The following is a 12,517-nucleotide window of genomic DNA, read 5'->3' as shown; positions in this document are numbered from 1 at the left end:
GAGGAGCCGCGGCCCGCGCTGGCGCCTCACCGCGCCCGGCGTCGGCTATTTGCATTTATTTTCGAAATACCGCGCTTGAACTTGACATTTTCGTGTCATAACGATAAAACTCCCCCGCCGTGACATTTTGGGCTTGTCCTAGGTTGTCACCCGGGCCCTGCGAGTGCCTCAAAGCTAAAAATAAACTAGCCCTATCCCCAGCCCTCAAAACTTGTTGACTGCTTTAAACCTAGCAGTTGGTTTTGTAAAGCCTGCACCTTAGATTTACTACTAAATTACATTTCTTCCCTGCTCCAGTACCTCAACGCAGCTTGCGGCGAGATGATCATAGGCAGCGGCGCAGCTCATCCGAAGAGCCCAAAACCCTTGGGTCAGGCTTCAGAGAAGTTTAGTTTAGCTCAAATCTCATGAAATTTCCTTTAAATGCACTTTGGATGCTTTTCAGCCTTTTTTTTCCTCAGAAATCAGGAGATTTTTCCAACCTACAGCATCCGCGGCAGCTGAGTCCTTTCCACATGCATTAGCAGGGAAGGCCAGAGCTGGGATTTCAGAAAGCAAAGGGAAACCTTAAAATGACAAAAATTGGTTTTCCCGGCTGCCACCCGGAATACAAAACCCCGAGGAGCGCGTGGCTGCCAGAGGAACGCCTCCGTGACAGCTCCACTCTCCTTCCGCCCCTCCGACCGGGGCAGAAGAGGAAACCAGAGCACGCTCGTGTTTTCCCCATGACTATTATTTCCTGTATTATGGTAATAACTACAGCCATCCCGCTGACAAGCTCCTGTCCCAAGCGGATAGGCGAGGCAGGCCCTGGTTACTGTGGGATAGCAAAAATGTTTACCCTTTGCACAGCCCTTTTTCCTGCGTCGCTACCTTGTTGAATGGGCTGGCTTTTGGGCACAGGCTTCCAGCAATGCCAAAGAGACTGGATCAGCGTGTTGTAAACAGACCCAATTGTTTCCCCCCCCCCCCAGTCTCTGAAGACTTTTAAGATGCATATGGCTCTCAGAACAGGCAAGTGAAATTGCTGGTGATAATATTTAGCATGTTGGATACGTAGATCTAAAAGTGCATTGCTCTGCGGTTGCTTTTCTGCTGAGCCACTGTGCCTCTTTGCTAGGGTTAATGCTACACCTCTTCCATCCTCCTTGTCCTCGCAGTTCTTGTAGGGGAGGGTCGACAAGCCCACCCTGCCAACCTCAAAGCCCTCCTTGACCACCACCCTTCACCCATGGCTCGTAGGGTGCTGCAGAGCGGCTCCCGTCTGCACCTCATTTCCAATTGCCATGTACAAGACAGCCTAAGTCCACACAGCTGGAACTGCAGCCATTCCAGCCAGTCGGCTAACACGAGTGTGAAAGCAGTCCTTTCTCATTTAACAGGCTTTAATCTTCATTCAACCTTGCTCAGCTCTGATTTGGGGCTACATGATGAGTTGCCAGTGGTTCACCTGCCCTTCAGACTAAATATGAACCGGGTAAGGTCTCAGTTGCTTCTATCCATTTTATTTTTTTTTAATTACTCTAACCTGTGAAACATCCCCGAGCATCTATTAAGACAGTGCGAGAATGAGAGTCCAATAATCAGCAATTTCTGGGGACTCTGCAGAACTGAACAATTTCCAAGGAAATTGGGCATCTCTGTAACAGTACAGGGAAATGACTCATTTCCAACTAAAGATGATAAAGCCTGCTGCCGTGCAGAGAGCTTGCAGATGCACTGCTGAACATCCTAACCAGGCGCTGAGAAGTACTTCATTTACATGTACCTGGGAGCGTGGAGGTATAATGCAGACGAGTGTCAGACCCACGTACAGCTATGGGGCCCTGATGTTGGAATCACAGAATCATTTGGTTGGAAAAGCCCTTTAAGCTCCCCCAGCCCAACCATTCCCCTACCCCTGCCATCCCACCCCCAAACCCTGGCCCTCAGCACCGCTCCTGCCCGGCTGTTAAATCCCCCCAGGGCTGGGGACTCGACCCCTTCCCTGGGCAGCCCCTTCCAGTGCCTGACAGCCCCAAGGGGAAGGAATTGTTCCCCATGGCCAACCTCACCCTGCCCTGGCACAACTTGAGGCTGGTGCCCCTCGTCCCATCGCCCCTTCCCTGGGAGCAGAGACCAACACCCACCTCACTACATCCTCCTCTCAGGCAGTTGTAGAGGGCAGTAAGGTCTAATAATGGTCTAAATAACGATAAGGTCTGAGGATGTTCTGGCCACAGGCAGGCAAAATCTGTCGGTGACCATTTTGGGGAGCAAAAGCCGAGCAGAAGCCGATCCTTGGTTGCAGATGCTGGCGATATTCCTTATTCCAGAAGGCACGAGGCTCGGCTGCACTGCTGCAATCCCAGTGACCTTCATAGGGATCAGAGAGAACTGAGCCTGAAAGCTTTAAGTGAGAAAGCAAATCAGCGACTGCCGGCAGAGACATGGCCCAGTACTTCTGTGTTAGCCTGGAGCAGCTCCAGGGTGCTCATGGATTTGTCCCAGTGCAGAGAGAAACCTCAGTCTGACTAATACTGTCAATCATAAACCCAAATTTGCGCTGTTAAAATCCCGTGACATGAGTTTTTAAATATTCAAGCCCTGACGACGTGGCCAGCAGAGCTGTTTGCCTGCATATTGTCTCCCTGATCCCTGGTTCCCCTACACTGCTAAGAAAATGCATTCAAATCCCCAGGAAGAAGCACATTAATACAGCTGCATCCCTCTTGATCAAACTTTCCAGACAGCTCAGCATTTTCTAAATAAAAACATACGTTTGGAAAGGTTTTTCTGCGATTAAACCTAAAAGCGAGGGCACAGTGACCTCTTCTGGACATTTCCAGAAGCAGCAACGAGGTAGAAAAGAGCCTGCAGAATTTTCTGTGCTTGGTTATACCCAGGGGACCGACGCAATGGCCGTATTTTCCTGTATTCAGTGCATAATAATTAAGTCTTCTCATCCAGTTATTTTTATCTTGATAAAGATGCTCCCTTAACCACACACATTTACTGCAAAAATTTCCCTCAAAATTCTCACCAGCTAACGAGTATTAAAGCCACTGTTCTAGCCATCTCTTTCTCCCCATGTTTTCTAGAATCCAGGGATTTAAGTGCACAGCAATAGCCCACAAACTCTCTAATATGACGAGAAAAGCCATCACTTTTCTATACTACCCCAAGAAAAAGTGAACTCTCAAGCACACTGTCGTGGAGCTAGCAATCTGGCTAGGTTCAGAGTTCTACAGAGGCGCAAAAAGAAGGCTCCAAAACTCATATCTATATTTTACCTGTTTAAAAAAAAAAATTAAAGTTTCCACCTTATATGTGCTCTTCGTAAGACACACTCACTAGGTCCAGCAACAGCTACTCTTCCTGCAGCTAGAAGCCAACACCCCCTATGAGGGAAAGGCTGGGGGAGCTGGGCTTGTTCAGCCTGGAGAAGAGAAGGCTGAGAGGGGACCTCATCAACACCAACAAATATCTCAAGGGTGGGGGTCACGAGGATGAAGCCAGACTCTTCTCAGTGGTGCCCAGCACCAGGACAAGGGGCCATGGGCACAAACTGAAACAGAAGAGGTTTCAGTTGAACATAAAGAAGAAGAACTTGACTTTGAGGGTGATCAAGCCCTGGCACAGGCTGCTCTTCTCTGGAGATACTCAACCCCTGCCTGGACGCTGTCCTGTGCCCCCTGCTCTGGGTGAGCCTGCTTGGGCGGGGGGGGGTTGGACTGGGTGATCTCCTGAGGTCCCTTCCAACCCCTGCCGTTCTGTGATCTTCCATCAATGGCAATGGCCCTCATGGCCTACAGAGAGAGTAGACACACATGGAATTAACTGAGCTGACTGAGATCTGTAGGCTCATGCATCTTTGATGCAATACTATGCAGAGCAGGGATTGATACTGCATGCGTCGAGAGGATAGAGCACCAAGTCAAAAAGAGCCACGCTTCTCAAGGAGCATGACTTTGCACTACAAATAGGTGCTATTGTTTAAAGCTGGGATCGTTACATTAAGAGAAATTTGCAGATTCTCACTAACGAGGGGTTTCTCAGCTGTGCTTCAAGCATCAGGGTCCTGAGTGTAGGCTTGGGCTTTCGTTGCCCCAAGCGGTCTCACCTGGGCCTCTTCCCAGCGCCCTTTGCTCATCAACCGTGACCACCATTTAAGCGTTGGCCAAGGAGACTCATTCTTTCTTTGAGGCAGTTGTAGGGTGATCCTGGCTGTGGTTCTGTCTTTTGACTTTGCTGGGTGAGCTCTGGATTTGTGGTGTAAGTAGTGCTGTTTCTTGGTGGTTTGGGCTTGGTTTCCTGAGTAGGCTGTGGGCTTGCTTCCTTGCTTTGCCTCGTGATGAAGCTGGTTACTGCCCCTCTCTTTAGGCATGGTAGGAGTGGGTCCTGTTTGCATGCTCACCTGCAGTGCTCCTAACTTGCCTTCTCTTGCGGAGCAGCCCTACTCTTGTTCCTTTTTAGCACTAAATACATCACCTTAAGACACTTAACATGCTTTCACCACTCCAAGTGCCTCATCATACTTCCATGAAGGAATAAATACATGTGTGCCTTAGAAGTCTCCCTTAGCTGGGCAGTCCTAGCTCTGTTTCCATCCACTAGAGCTGGGTTGTACCCAAGGTACAGAGCGGCTAAGTAAGAAAAAGCTACATAGAGGCAGATATCAATTTAGAAGAAAAAAAAAAAATCAAAGCTACTCATTTCCTCTTCAGAACTATATGTATGCTAATTGAAGTAAATATTCATTAAGCCCATTAAATGAAATTTAGGTTTGATAATGCATTTAAGGCTGCTGGAAGCAATGGCGTAGCAGTTCATAGCCTGCAGCTTTAGGGAAGGAGGGTTTAGGTTGTACCACAAATCATATGCAGCTTTCACAGGGGCACTGGGAGCTTCCCTGGGTATCTCTCCCTGGAGCTGGCAAACACCCTAAGGCCTGAGGCTGAAATTATATCAATTAGCCTCGATAGCGGGGGTTTGTCTGAGCCAAAGTCGTTGTATTTGTACAAACTGCGATGTGAATGTGATGACAGTGGTCCAGCCCTTCTCTTGTCCCTAATGTAAATAGGCTATACCATGCCAAGCAGCGTCATTCTGATTGCATTGCATCCATGCTACCTGATGTCTTCCCAGCAAGTAAAGGGACTGGCTTATCAAGGCTGGGCAGCCCTAGATCGTGTGAAGGTTCCTGCGCGCCTTTGGCCGCAGCCTGTGCCTTAAGCTCTGCCGGGGCTGTTGATGCTGGGCTGTTTTCCCCAGTTCAGCTTGAACGTTGGAAGGCGAGACAAAGCAAGCAACTAGGATCAAGAGCAAGCGATGACTTGTATGGCTGCATGGGGCTCTTCCAAAGGGAAAAGTGGCACCCCACAAGTGCCTCACCATCTTCACAACCCCGCTATCGAGGTGCCTGCTGACTCCAGTCCCCCTTTGGACAGCATTCATGGACACAGGCAGCTGACGAAGCTCCCAACCAACAGCCCGGGACTTGTTTGCCTTCCCTGCTGTTTATAGCTTTAGTTAATAAAGGAAAACAGTAGGCTGGGCTCATGGCCAAGTGCAGCCTTAAATTTCTCCGTAAGAGAAAGGCAGAGTGGGGGGATATTTCTGCTATGGCATCAACGCAGCATATGCTGTGGGACAGCAGCGCAGAAAGCACTGAGTGCAGTAGCACCCGAGACACCGTTACAGTTGTCGCTGTTATAAATTGTAATAGCATTCAGGGTCTCCTCTTGCATGCCTGCCTGCAGAACGTGCAAGCATCCCTGTCTGAAAAATTTTGTAATTGATGCACACTTGAAATGGGGAGTTTGAGCCCTGGCTTTTTCAGCCAGGCTGCTCATTGCTGTCTCTCCCTATAGATTATTTTTGAATGTGTGTAGACCACCCTAAGTGGTTTCTGGTTTTAAATGCACTTCAGGTTAGAAGGATTTTCTCAAATCCATTCTGTTCCCCTGTCCCTTCTTGGCCTTATGTGACCTGTATGTTCATGTAATCAACCCAGGTCTAGCCAGAGAGCCCTTGCCTTGCAGGGTGGTACCGGTACGTGATGCTCAGGGCTTTGCAAAGCCCTGTCTGGATTGCTCAGAGGTGGAGTGCTGCACGTTGCACGTTCCCCTGGCAATGCTGTGTCAAAACAGTGTTTCTAATGGCTATGGTAAGTAGTGAAGAGCTAAGAACACTTTGATTTTGTACATGAGTTGGAATATTCCAGTCTTCCCACCTCAAATAAACACTGCTTACCTATTGCTGGGAGCGTGTTTGTCACCTTCCTTCCTCTCTTTGTGTTAAAGGGCTGTGCTCAAATAATAGAACAGAAGCTTCAGACTGGCTCTTCCTAGGATCTCCCCCAAAACACTGCTGTTTCTACACCAAGGCTGACTCTGCTGCATGGAAATGGACGATTCATCTTAGCGCTGGACTGGAGGTACAGACACATCCTTGCCCTAAGTGTCCAAAAGTACCCCTAAGTGTCTGCAGCGAGGCCAAATATCTGCAGTTAACTTTGTGATTAATCTGATGTTGATATGTAGACGGTGAGAATTCTTTACCCTCTCCCAAGCACATGAAAATCAGTGCTTTAGAAAAGCCAGCGCTGGTTTGCAGCCTCCTCCCTAACCTCGGCTACCCGCTGCTATGGAGACAGTCAGTCTAACTGAGCTATGGCATCGCAACGCAGCTCTGACATCACTTGTGCAACAGCTGAATAACCCCATTTTCAGGGGCTGCTGATTGCACACTGCTGGTGCTGAGGTATAAAAATGAGCATTCCCTTATGAGCTTCCTGAAAACACCTGCATAATCCCCAAAGGTCCAAATTCTGGCCTCTGCTTAAATCTGTGGGAGATTGGCTAATGACTTCGTTAGTGCCAGGATTTAGACCTAAGAGAATGAGGTGAGGCTCTTTCTCCAAAGCTAAAGGCAGGTACCTGCTAATCAAATGACACACTGAAAATCTTCCCTTCCAGCACCAAGCTCCTCTACCCTTTGAGGTGCAAATTTAAAAGGCCGGGTCCTTAGGGCAAAACCACAAATGCTGCTATTTTCCGAGAGGTTCAGCTCTGTTGTTGTGGTGGGACCTAGAGTAAATACCTCCTGCTTAACAGGCTGGCTGCTTGAGCTCAATTTATTTACTTAATGTATGCTGCCCTGTCTTTCTGTGACCTTTAATTTTTATTATGTCTTTTGGAGAGATGGGAGAACAGCAGGATGGAGTGGGAATGCAGAGCAGGCAACGCAGCTGAGTGAAGTGTGGGTATTTGGAGAGCTTTATAACAGGGAGGTAAAATAATCGATGGGACAAACAGAAAGTATCAGTGCAAAGAAAAGCAAGGTACTTTGTCACTTATTACACTGATAGGAACTGTGGGCTTGCCCGTTACTGTCCCTCTGTTGATGTAAGGACAGCAAAGCAATGCTAGGCAGTGCTCCAGGCTGAAGATATTTAAGGGTCACCACAGCCTTCCCATCCTTTGAGATGAAGAAAACATGCTGAAAGCTGAGCAGACCCTAGAAGAGCTCCTGGCAAGACAAAGCTTCATCTCCTGAACCGTCTGTAGGAAATTTCTCCTACAGCGACAACCCCTCGCCTTTCTGAAGGGAGCAGCTCCTGTAGCAAGGTACAACAGGGTTCAGATGACCATTGCCCTAAATGCCCTGTCTTTCCATCCACCATCCAGAGAAGCTTGGCTAACTCTCAGCATGGTCAGAAGCTTTTGTATTTTGTATTTTTATTTTCCTTTCCGGTCCAAATAATCGTGATTGTCTGAATTGGGTGGCTATGGAACCAGCATCCATAATCAGCCAAGATTACAGGGAACTGAGCTGTGTGGTGGGTCAGGATCTGGCTTCCCAATGGACTACACTTACATGACTAATTCTGGATGGCCAAAAACATCCACACAGACACTTTGCATCTTGAAGTGTTTTCCTCCCTACTTGGAACCTCTCCCAGGAGGAAAGAAAAGGTTAAATTATACAAAACATGAATGGCAGGATTGGTGCAATATTTAAAGGATAAATAACTTCCAAAGAAGATGAATAACTTATTGTCTAGAATAACTACTGTTCCATATACCATTGACTTCAGCATCAGAACCATCCAGTCCTCAGGACTGAGGCGGCTGGAAAGCAAACATTAGAATGAAACTTTTGAAAATACACAAGCTAAAAAAAAATCAGAGGCAACATAAGATGGAGAAACGCAGCGGTTCGCCTGCGGGTGGATTAAAATGAGTGGGTATGGGCCCAGAGCAGGAGACAGCTGACGTGAGAGGAAGGGATGAGAATGGAAACTTTAACCGATGTAGGAAAGAGGAGAGTTTCTCCTTAGCGACTGTTGATAATACATAGTAGTCCATGCTGAATCCTGGTCAGGGTAAAGTGCCAGGTTTTGCAAAGAAACAGACCCTGCAATGGAAAAGAAGAGTGCTTGTGGCTTGAACCCTGGGTTTATATTCCCCTCTGTTAAACGTCCCCCCACATCAGCAAGGAGAGTAGATGCTGGCTGGCCTCTGTGGGGCTGTTTTGGGGAGACTGAGCTGCTGCAGGAGCTACAATAAACCAGCTGCCCAGGCATGCTCGCTGGAGCGCAGCCTGCCTTCATCCGAGCTGCTAAATTTAGGTCTCTTCCAGCAACCGAGCATGTGCAAAGAGGCAGAGGGATGAGATACAACTGTCGTATGAGCTGCAGAAAAGAACCTGAGAGGGTTGGTTTACCCGTTATAGTAACCGTACTTTTGGCATCAGAGGCCAAAGTCCCCGAGGATAAACACAGGGGAGACAAGATATGTGTTACCGCAAGGTTGGTTTCCCCTCTGTCAGCCTCATGATCTTGTCCAAGGCTGACCCTGGCAGCATCACAGGGGTAAAACTGAAGTCCCTTTGCCTGAAGTGTGGGTGGTTTGGTTTTGGTGTTTTGTTTTTTTTTTTACTTGAGGGTGGTGCCATTTATTGGGGCAAAAATCATTATCTTTATTAAAATAACCATTCTTCCAGAAATCACGTCTGTTTGCGATGCAAAGTTCTTTGACGAGGGGGAACGATGCTGAAGACCTGGAGAGGTGCTGTGGGAGCAAAGGCGACACAATACAGGTGAGAAATCCCCACAACCAGCATGGGCAGAATCATAGACTCGTTTGGGTTGGAAAAGCCCTTTAAGATCACCAAGTCCAAGCGTTACCCTAACCCTGCCATCCCACCACTAAACCCTGGCCCTAAGGAACAGGACTTCTTGCTCAAGGCAGTTGCAGCCTGCGTGCTCCGCGCCGTCGTCCCCCTCGCTCCCCCCTTGGGTATGCCCTTCGACACGACAGCATAAAGCGAGACATCGGACGCTGGCTGCGCGCTCGGCTGCAGATCTCTGTTCCCAGAGATTTTTACAGGCGACGCTGGGGAGCACGGAAGCCGTCGGAGCCTGCCAGGCCACCTTTACTTGCAAGGGGCTCTGTGCAACCCCAAATGTGCATTTCCTAAACGTGTGTGAGGCTCCCTGGGGACTCTCTCCCCGCTCTGGATTACAACTGTTTACGGAAGGGCAGAGGAGGGGAGCGGGGCTGGATCTCCTTCCCATCAGGCGTTCGAGAAAATCTGCGTCGCGCCAGCGAGTCCCACCCCGCTCCAGGGCGGGGACTTTTCCATCCAGGGCAAGCTGAGCAAAGCTCTCCCCATCCCTGCCAAGGCACCCGCTTGGGACAGCAGGTGAGTGCCAAACTAACTGGGGGGTCCCCTTTGGCACGGGGAAGGGGTTGCACGGCTAGAGGTGCCGGGGAAGATGCCAAGCCCCGTCCCTGCTTGCCAGACCGCAGCGGCTGTTTGTGCGGCTGTGCGGGGAGCGGGACAGCCCTTGGCTGGGTGGATGCCCTGCCAGGGCCACGATGCCAGGGGCATTGGGGAAGCCCTGGGGGGTGCAGGCCTGGGGTGAGGAAGGACAAGGAGGCAGGTTGTGGGAAGGAGGAAGATGGCTGACTTCCCAAGCACAGGGAGTGCAGGTTTTGCTTCCGATTTCTGCTGTGCCCCCCGGGCCCTTCCTCCCCGCTGGATGCTGGAGCGTGGCGAGCATGGCAGGGGGCTTGTGAAGTGGCTTTGGGTGGGTGCACAGGCTGAAGTGAGGAGCACCAGGCTCTGCCAGCCCAGTAGTATATTTTTATTCCCTTTAAGGGCAGCAGCCAGGCAAAGGTCATTGTATGGGACATGCTGGGATATTTCAGCTGGCTCAGGGCTTGCCAGCAGAAGGGAGATCCTTTCCTGAGCTGCAAATAGAGCTGGGATCGGTGTCACCCTGCTAACAGCCCCAGAGCTACCCCGGGGCGCTCTGCCTCCCCGAAGCGCAGCCAGCTGCGGAGGGAGCAGGCTGTATCCAGCGCCCTGGACACGGCTGGGGGCGGGCAGAGCCTTCTGGGGGAGGCAGAGCCATGGAAAAGCTGATCTGGCGCAGGGTGTGGGTTTGTGTTCGAGTGAACGTGCCCCAAATTAAAGAACTAGTCAAACAAGTCCAGTGTTTGCCCCGCAAGGCGGTGGGTCACAAAACAGTGGTTTTCCACTCCAGATCCTAGGTGTAGGACCTGGCAACAGGTCTACGAGCTCAAACCCCAGGAAAAACACATCTGTGTTTATATCCTGTTAAGGTGTCGGGAGCTTTGCTGGCTGGGAGCTGTGTGAGCTCTGTGCACCGTCAGGAAAACGGGATTCAGAGCACGCCTAGATCTGAACTGGCCATCACACACAATAGCTTCAGCTGTTTTCTGATCAATGGAGTTTATTCCTGATTCAGCTTTTAGAGGACATTGATGTGGACTTGTAACTGCCTGATAAGCTGATAAAGCCTGCCAGGAAAAGGTCATCCGTGGAAAAAATTTGAATAATAGGAGGGATGCCTTGTACACCTGCGCTCTGTCATCTGGCCACAGTGTTCTGAGCCTGTTCTAAGCCAGGTTTACTGTACCAGCTAGCTCAGGCCTTTATTTTGGGATGAAGCAAATAACATCAGGACAGGGATGAGCCAGGGCACCTTAGCACTTGCTAGCTGACTCTTTGCATGCACAATTGAATTCTTCAAAACACGGAGTTAAGCATTGCTCCTATCCTGAAGCTCTTTTTCCCTGTGTGAGCTGCAGGCCAGGGATTGTGTTAAGCTGGAGCGCTGGCGGATTTGCCTGAGCAATTCCTTTCTCTGCTAGCAAAGAGAGTGGCTAGGAGAGTTTTATTTACCTAATGCCCCAGCCTGAGCAGCTCATGGAGACGCCTTCCCCGGCGAAAGGGAGTGAGAGGGTTACAGGGGCAGGATCGTTGCTGGACAACCCGGTTGAACTGCTGAGCGCTTCCACCTGTAACTTCAGTGGCTCATTTCTCATGGTTTCACACACAGAAATATACTGGGAACAAAACAGCGTTTGCAGATTGTGCGATGGGTTAGCACTTTTGCAGTGCTCTGCTCTTTATATTCCCAGTGATGTTTCAGCTGGATGAAGTAATGGGAATCTTACAGTCAATATTCAATATGACATTTCTGTTGTAATTTCCTACTGCCAGAGCATTTGCCCCGAATCCAGTACACACAACCTTTCCTCATGTTTTGGTTTCTTTCTGCCAGTTCTTTTGCACTCAGAGTTTTTCTGCCTCCCTCTTTTCCTTGTTTATTGACCTTTCTTTTGCCCTCTAACTTGCTAAACCAGCCTGTCTAATATTCCTGCTTCTGGGTACAAACCAACCAAATGGTAAAACTCAATCAGAAAAACATCCGTGAAATTTGAAGCCGTTATTTAGTGTCTGGCTAAAGCAAATTAACTTGGCTTTATATTTCTGTAAAAGATTAGAGAAGAGCAAAGATGATTTTTCTGAGGTCTAGGTCATAATTTGACCACTGAAATCCATAATCAACAGAAATAAAGCAAACTCGAAACTAATTATTTTCCATATGTTACTTGATTGCACATGGTGCAATAACGTACAGATGACCTGGAGAGCGCTTGGGAGCGCCTGTGCGTAACACATCTATGGCAAATGTCATATGGAGAGTTAACTTGTCTGAACACCACCCTCTGATGCTATTCCGGATTTGTAAGAGTCATGTGAAGCATGAGCAAAGACACTCTTGTTCTTGCACAACTGTCTGGGCTCACTGAGAGCAGCCATTAAGCACCATGAGTAGGATTAAGGAGAGATGTTGTCAGCCGCTGGCGTCACTGCTTCTACTTAAGGGCTTTAATGCAAGAACCTCAGCTCATGCAGTGTTGAACTTGAGTTGCAGGGAAGGGAACCTTGTCCTGGTACTTGACATCCTGTCAACTGACCAAGAATATGGGAAAATACTTTGGATATGTTCATGTGGGCCCCTCACTACAGTGATGGAACATGTCCAGAGAAGGGCAGCGGAGCTGGGGAGGGGTCTGGAGCCCCAGGCTGCTGGGGAGCGGCTGGGGGAGCTGGGGGGGTTCAGCCTGGAGCAGAGGAGGCTGAGGGGAGCCCTCATCGCTCCCTACAACTGCCTGAGAGGAGGGGGGAGCCGGGGGGGTCGGGCTCTGCTCCC

The 12,517-nt window shown here is 49.4% G+C and overlaps 1 protein-coding gene across 1 annotated transcript in view; it reads left to right on the top strand.

Annotated features, from left to right (window-relative positions):
- The first annotated feature begins 9,557 nt into the window (after positions 1-9,557).
- Positions 9,558-12,517, top strand: part of ANXA4 (annexin A4) — a 13,055-nt gene continuing 10,095 nt past the window's right edge. Inside the window, exon 1 of the mRNA XM_009643383.2 lies at positions 9,558-9,690. The gene's annotated coding sequence lies outside the window, so the exon portion shown is untranslated. The remainder of the gene's footprint in view (positions 9,691-12,517) is intronic.

This window comes from Egretta garzetta, unplaced genomic scaffold, assembly GCF_000687185.1.
Source record: "Egretta garzetta isolate BGI_Z169 unplaced genomic scaffold, ASM68718v1 scaffold238, whole genome shotgun sequence".
Lineage (NCBI taxonomy): Eukaryota > Metazoa > Chordata > Aves > Pelecaniformes > Ardeidae > Egretta > Egretta garzetta.
Note: the sequence above shows the minus strand (reverse complement) of the source record. Positions and strands in the feature narration are given on the sequence as shown.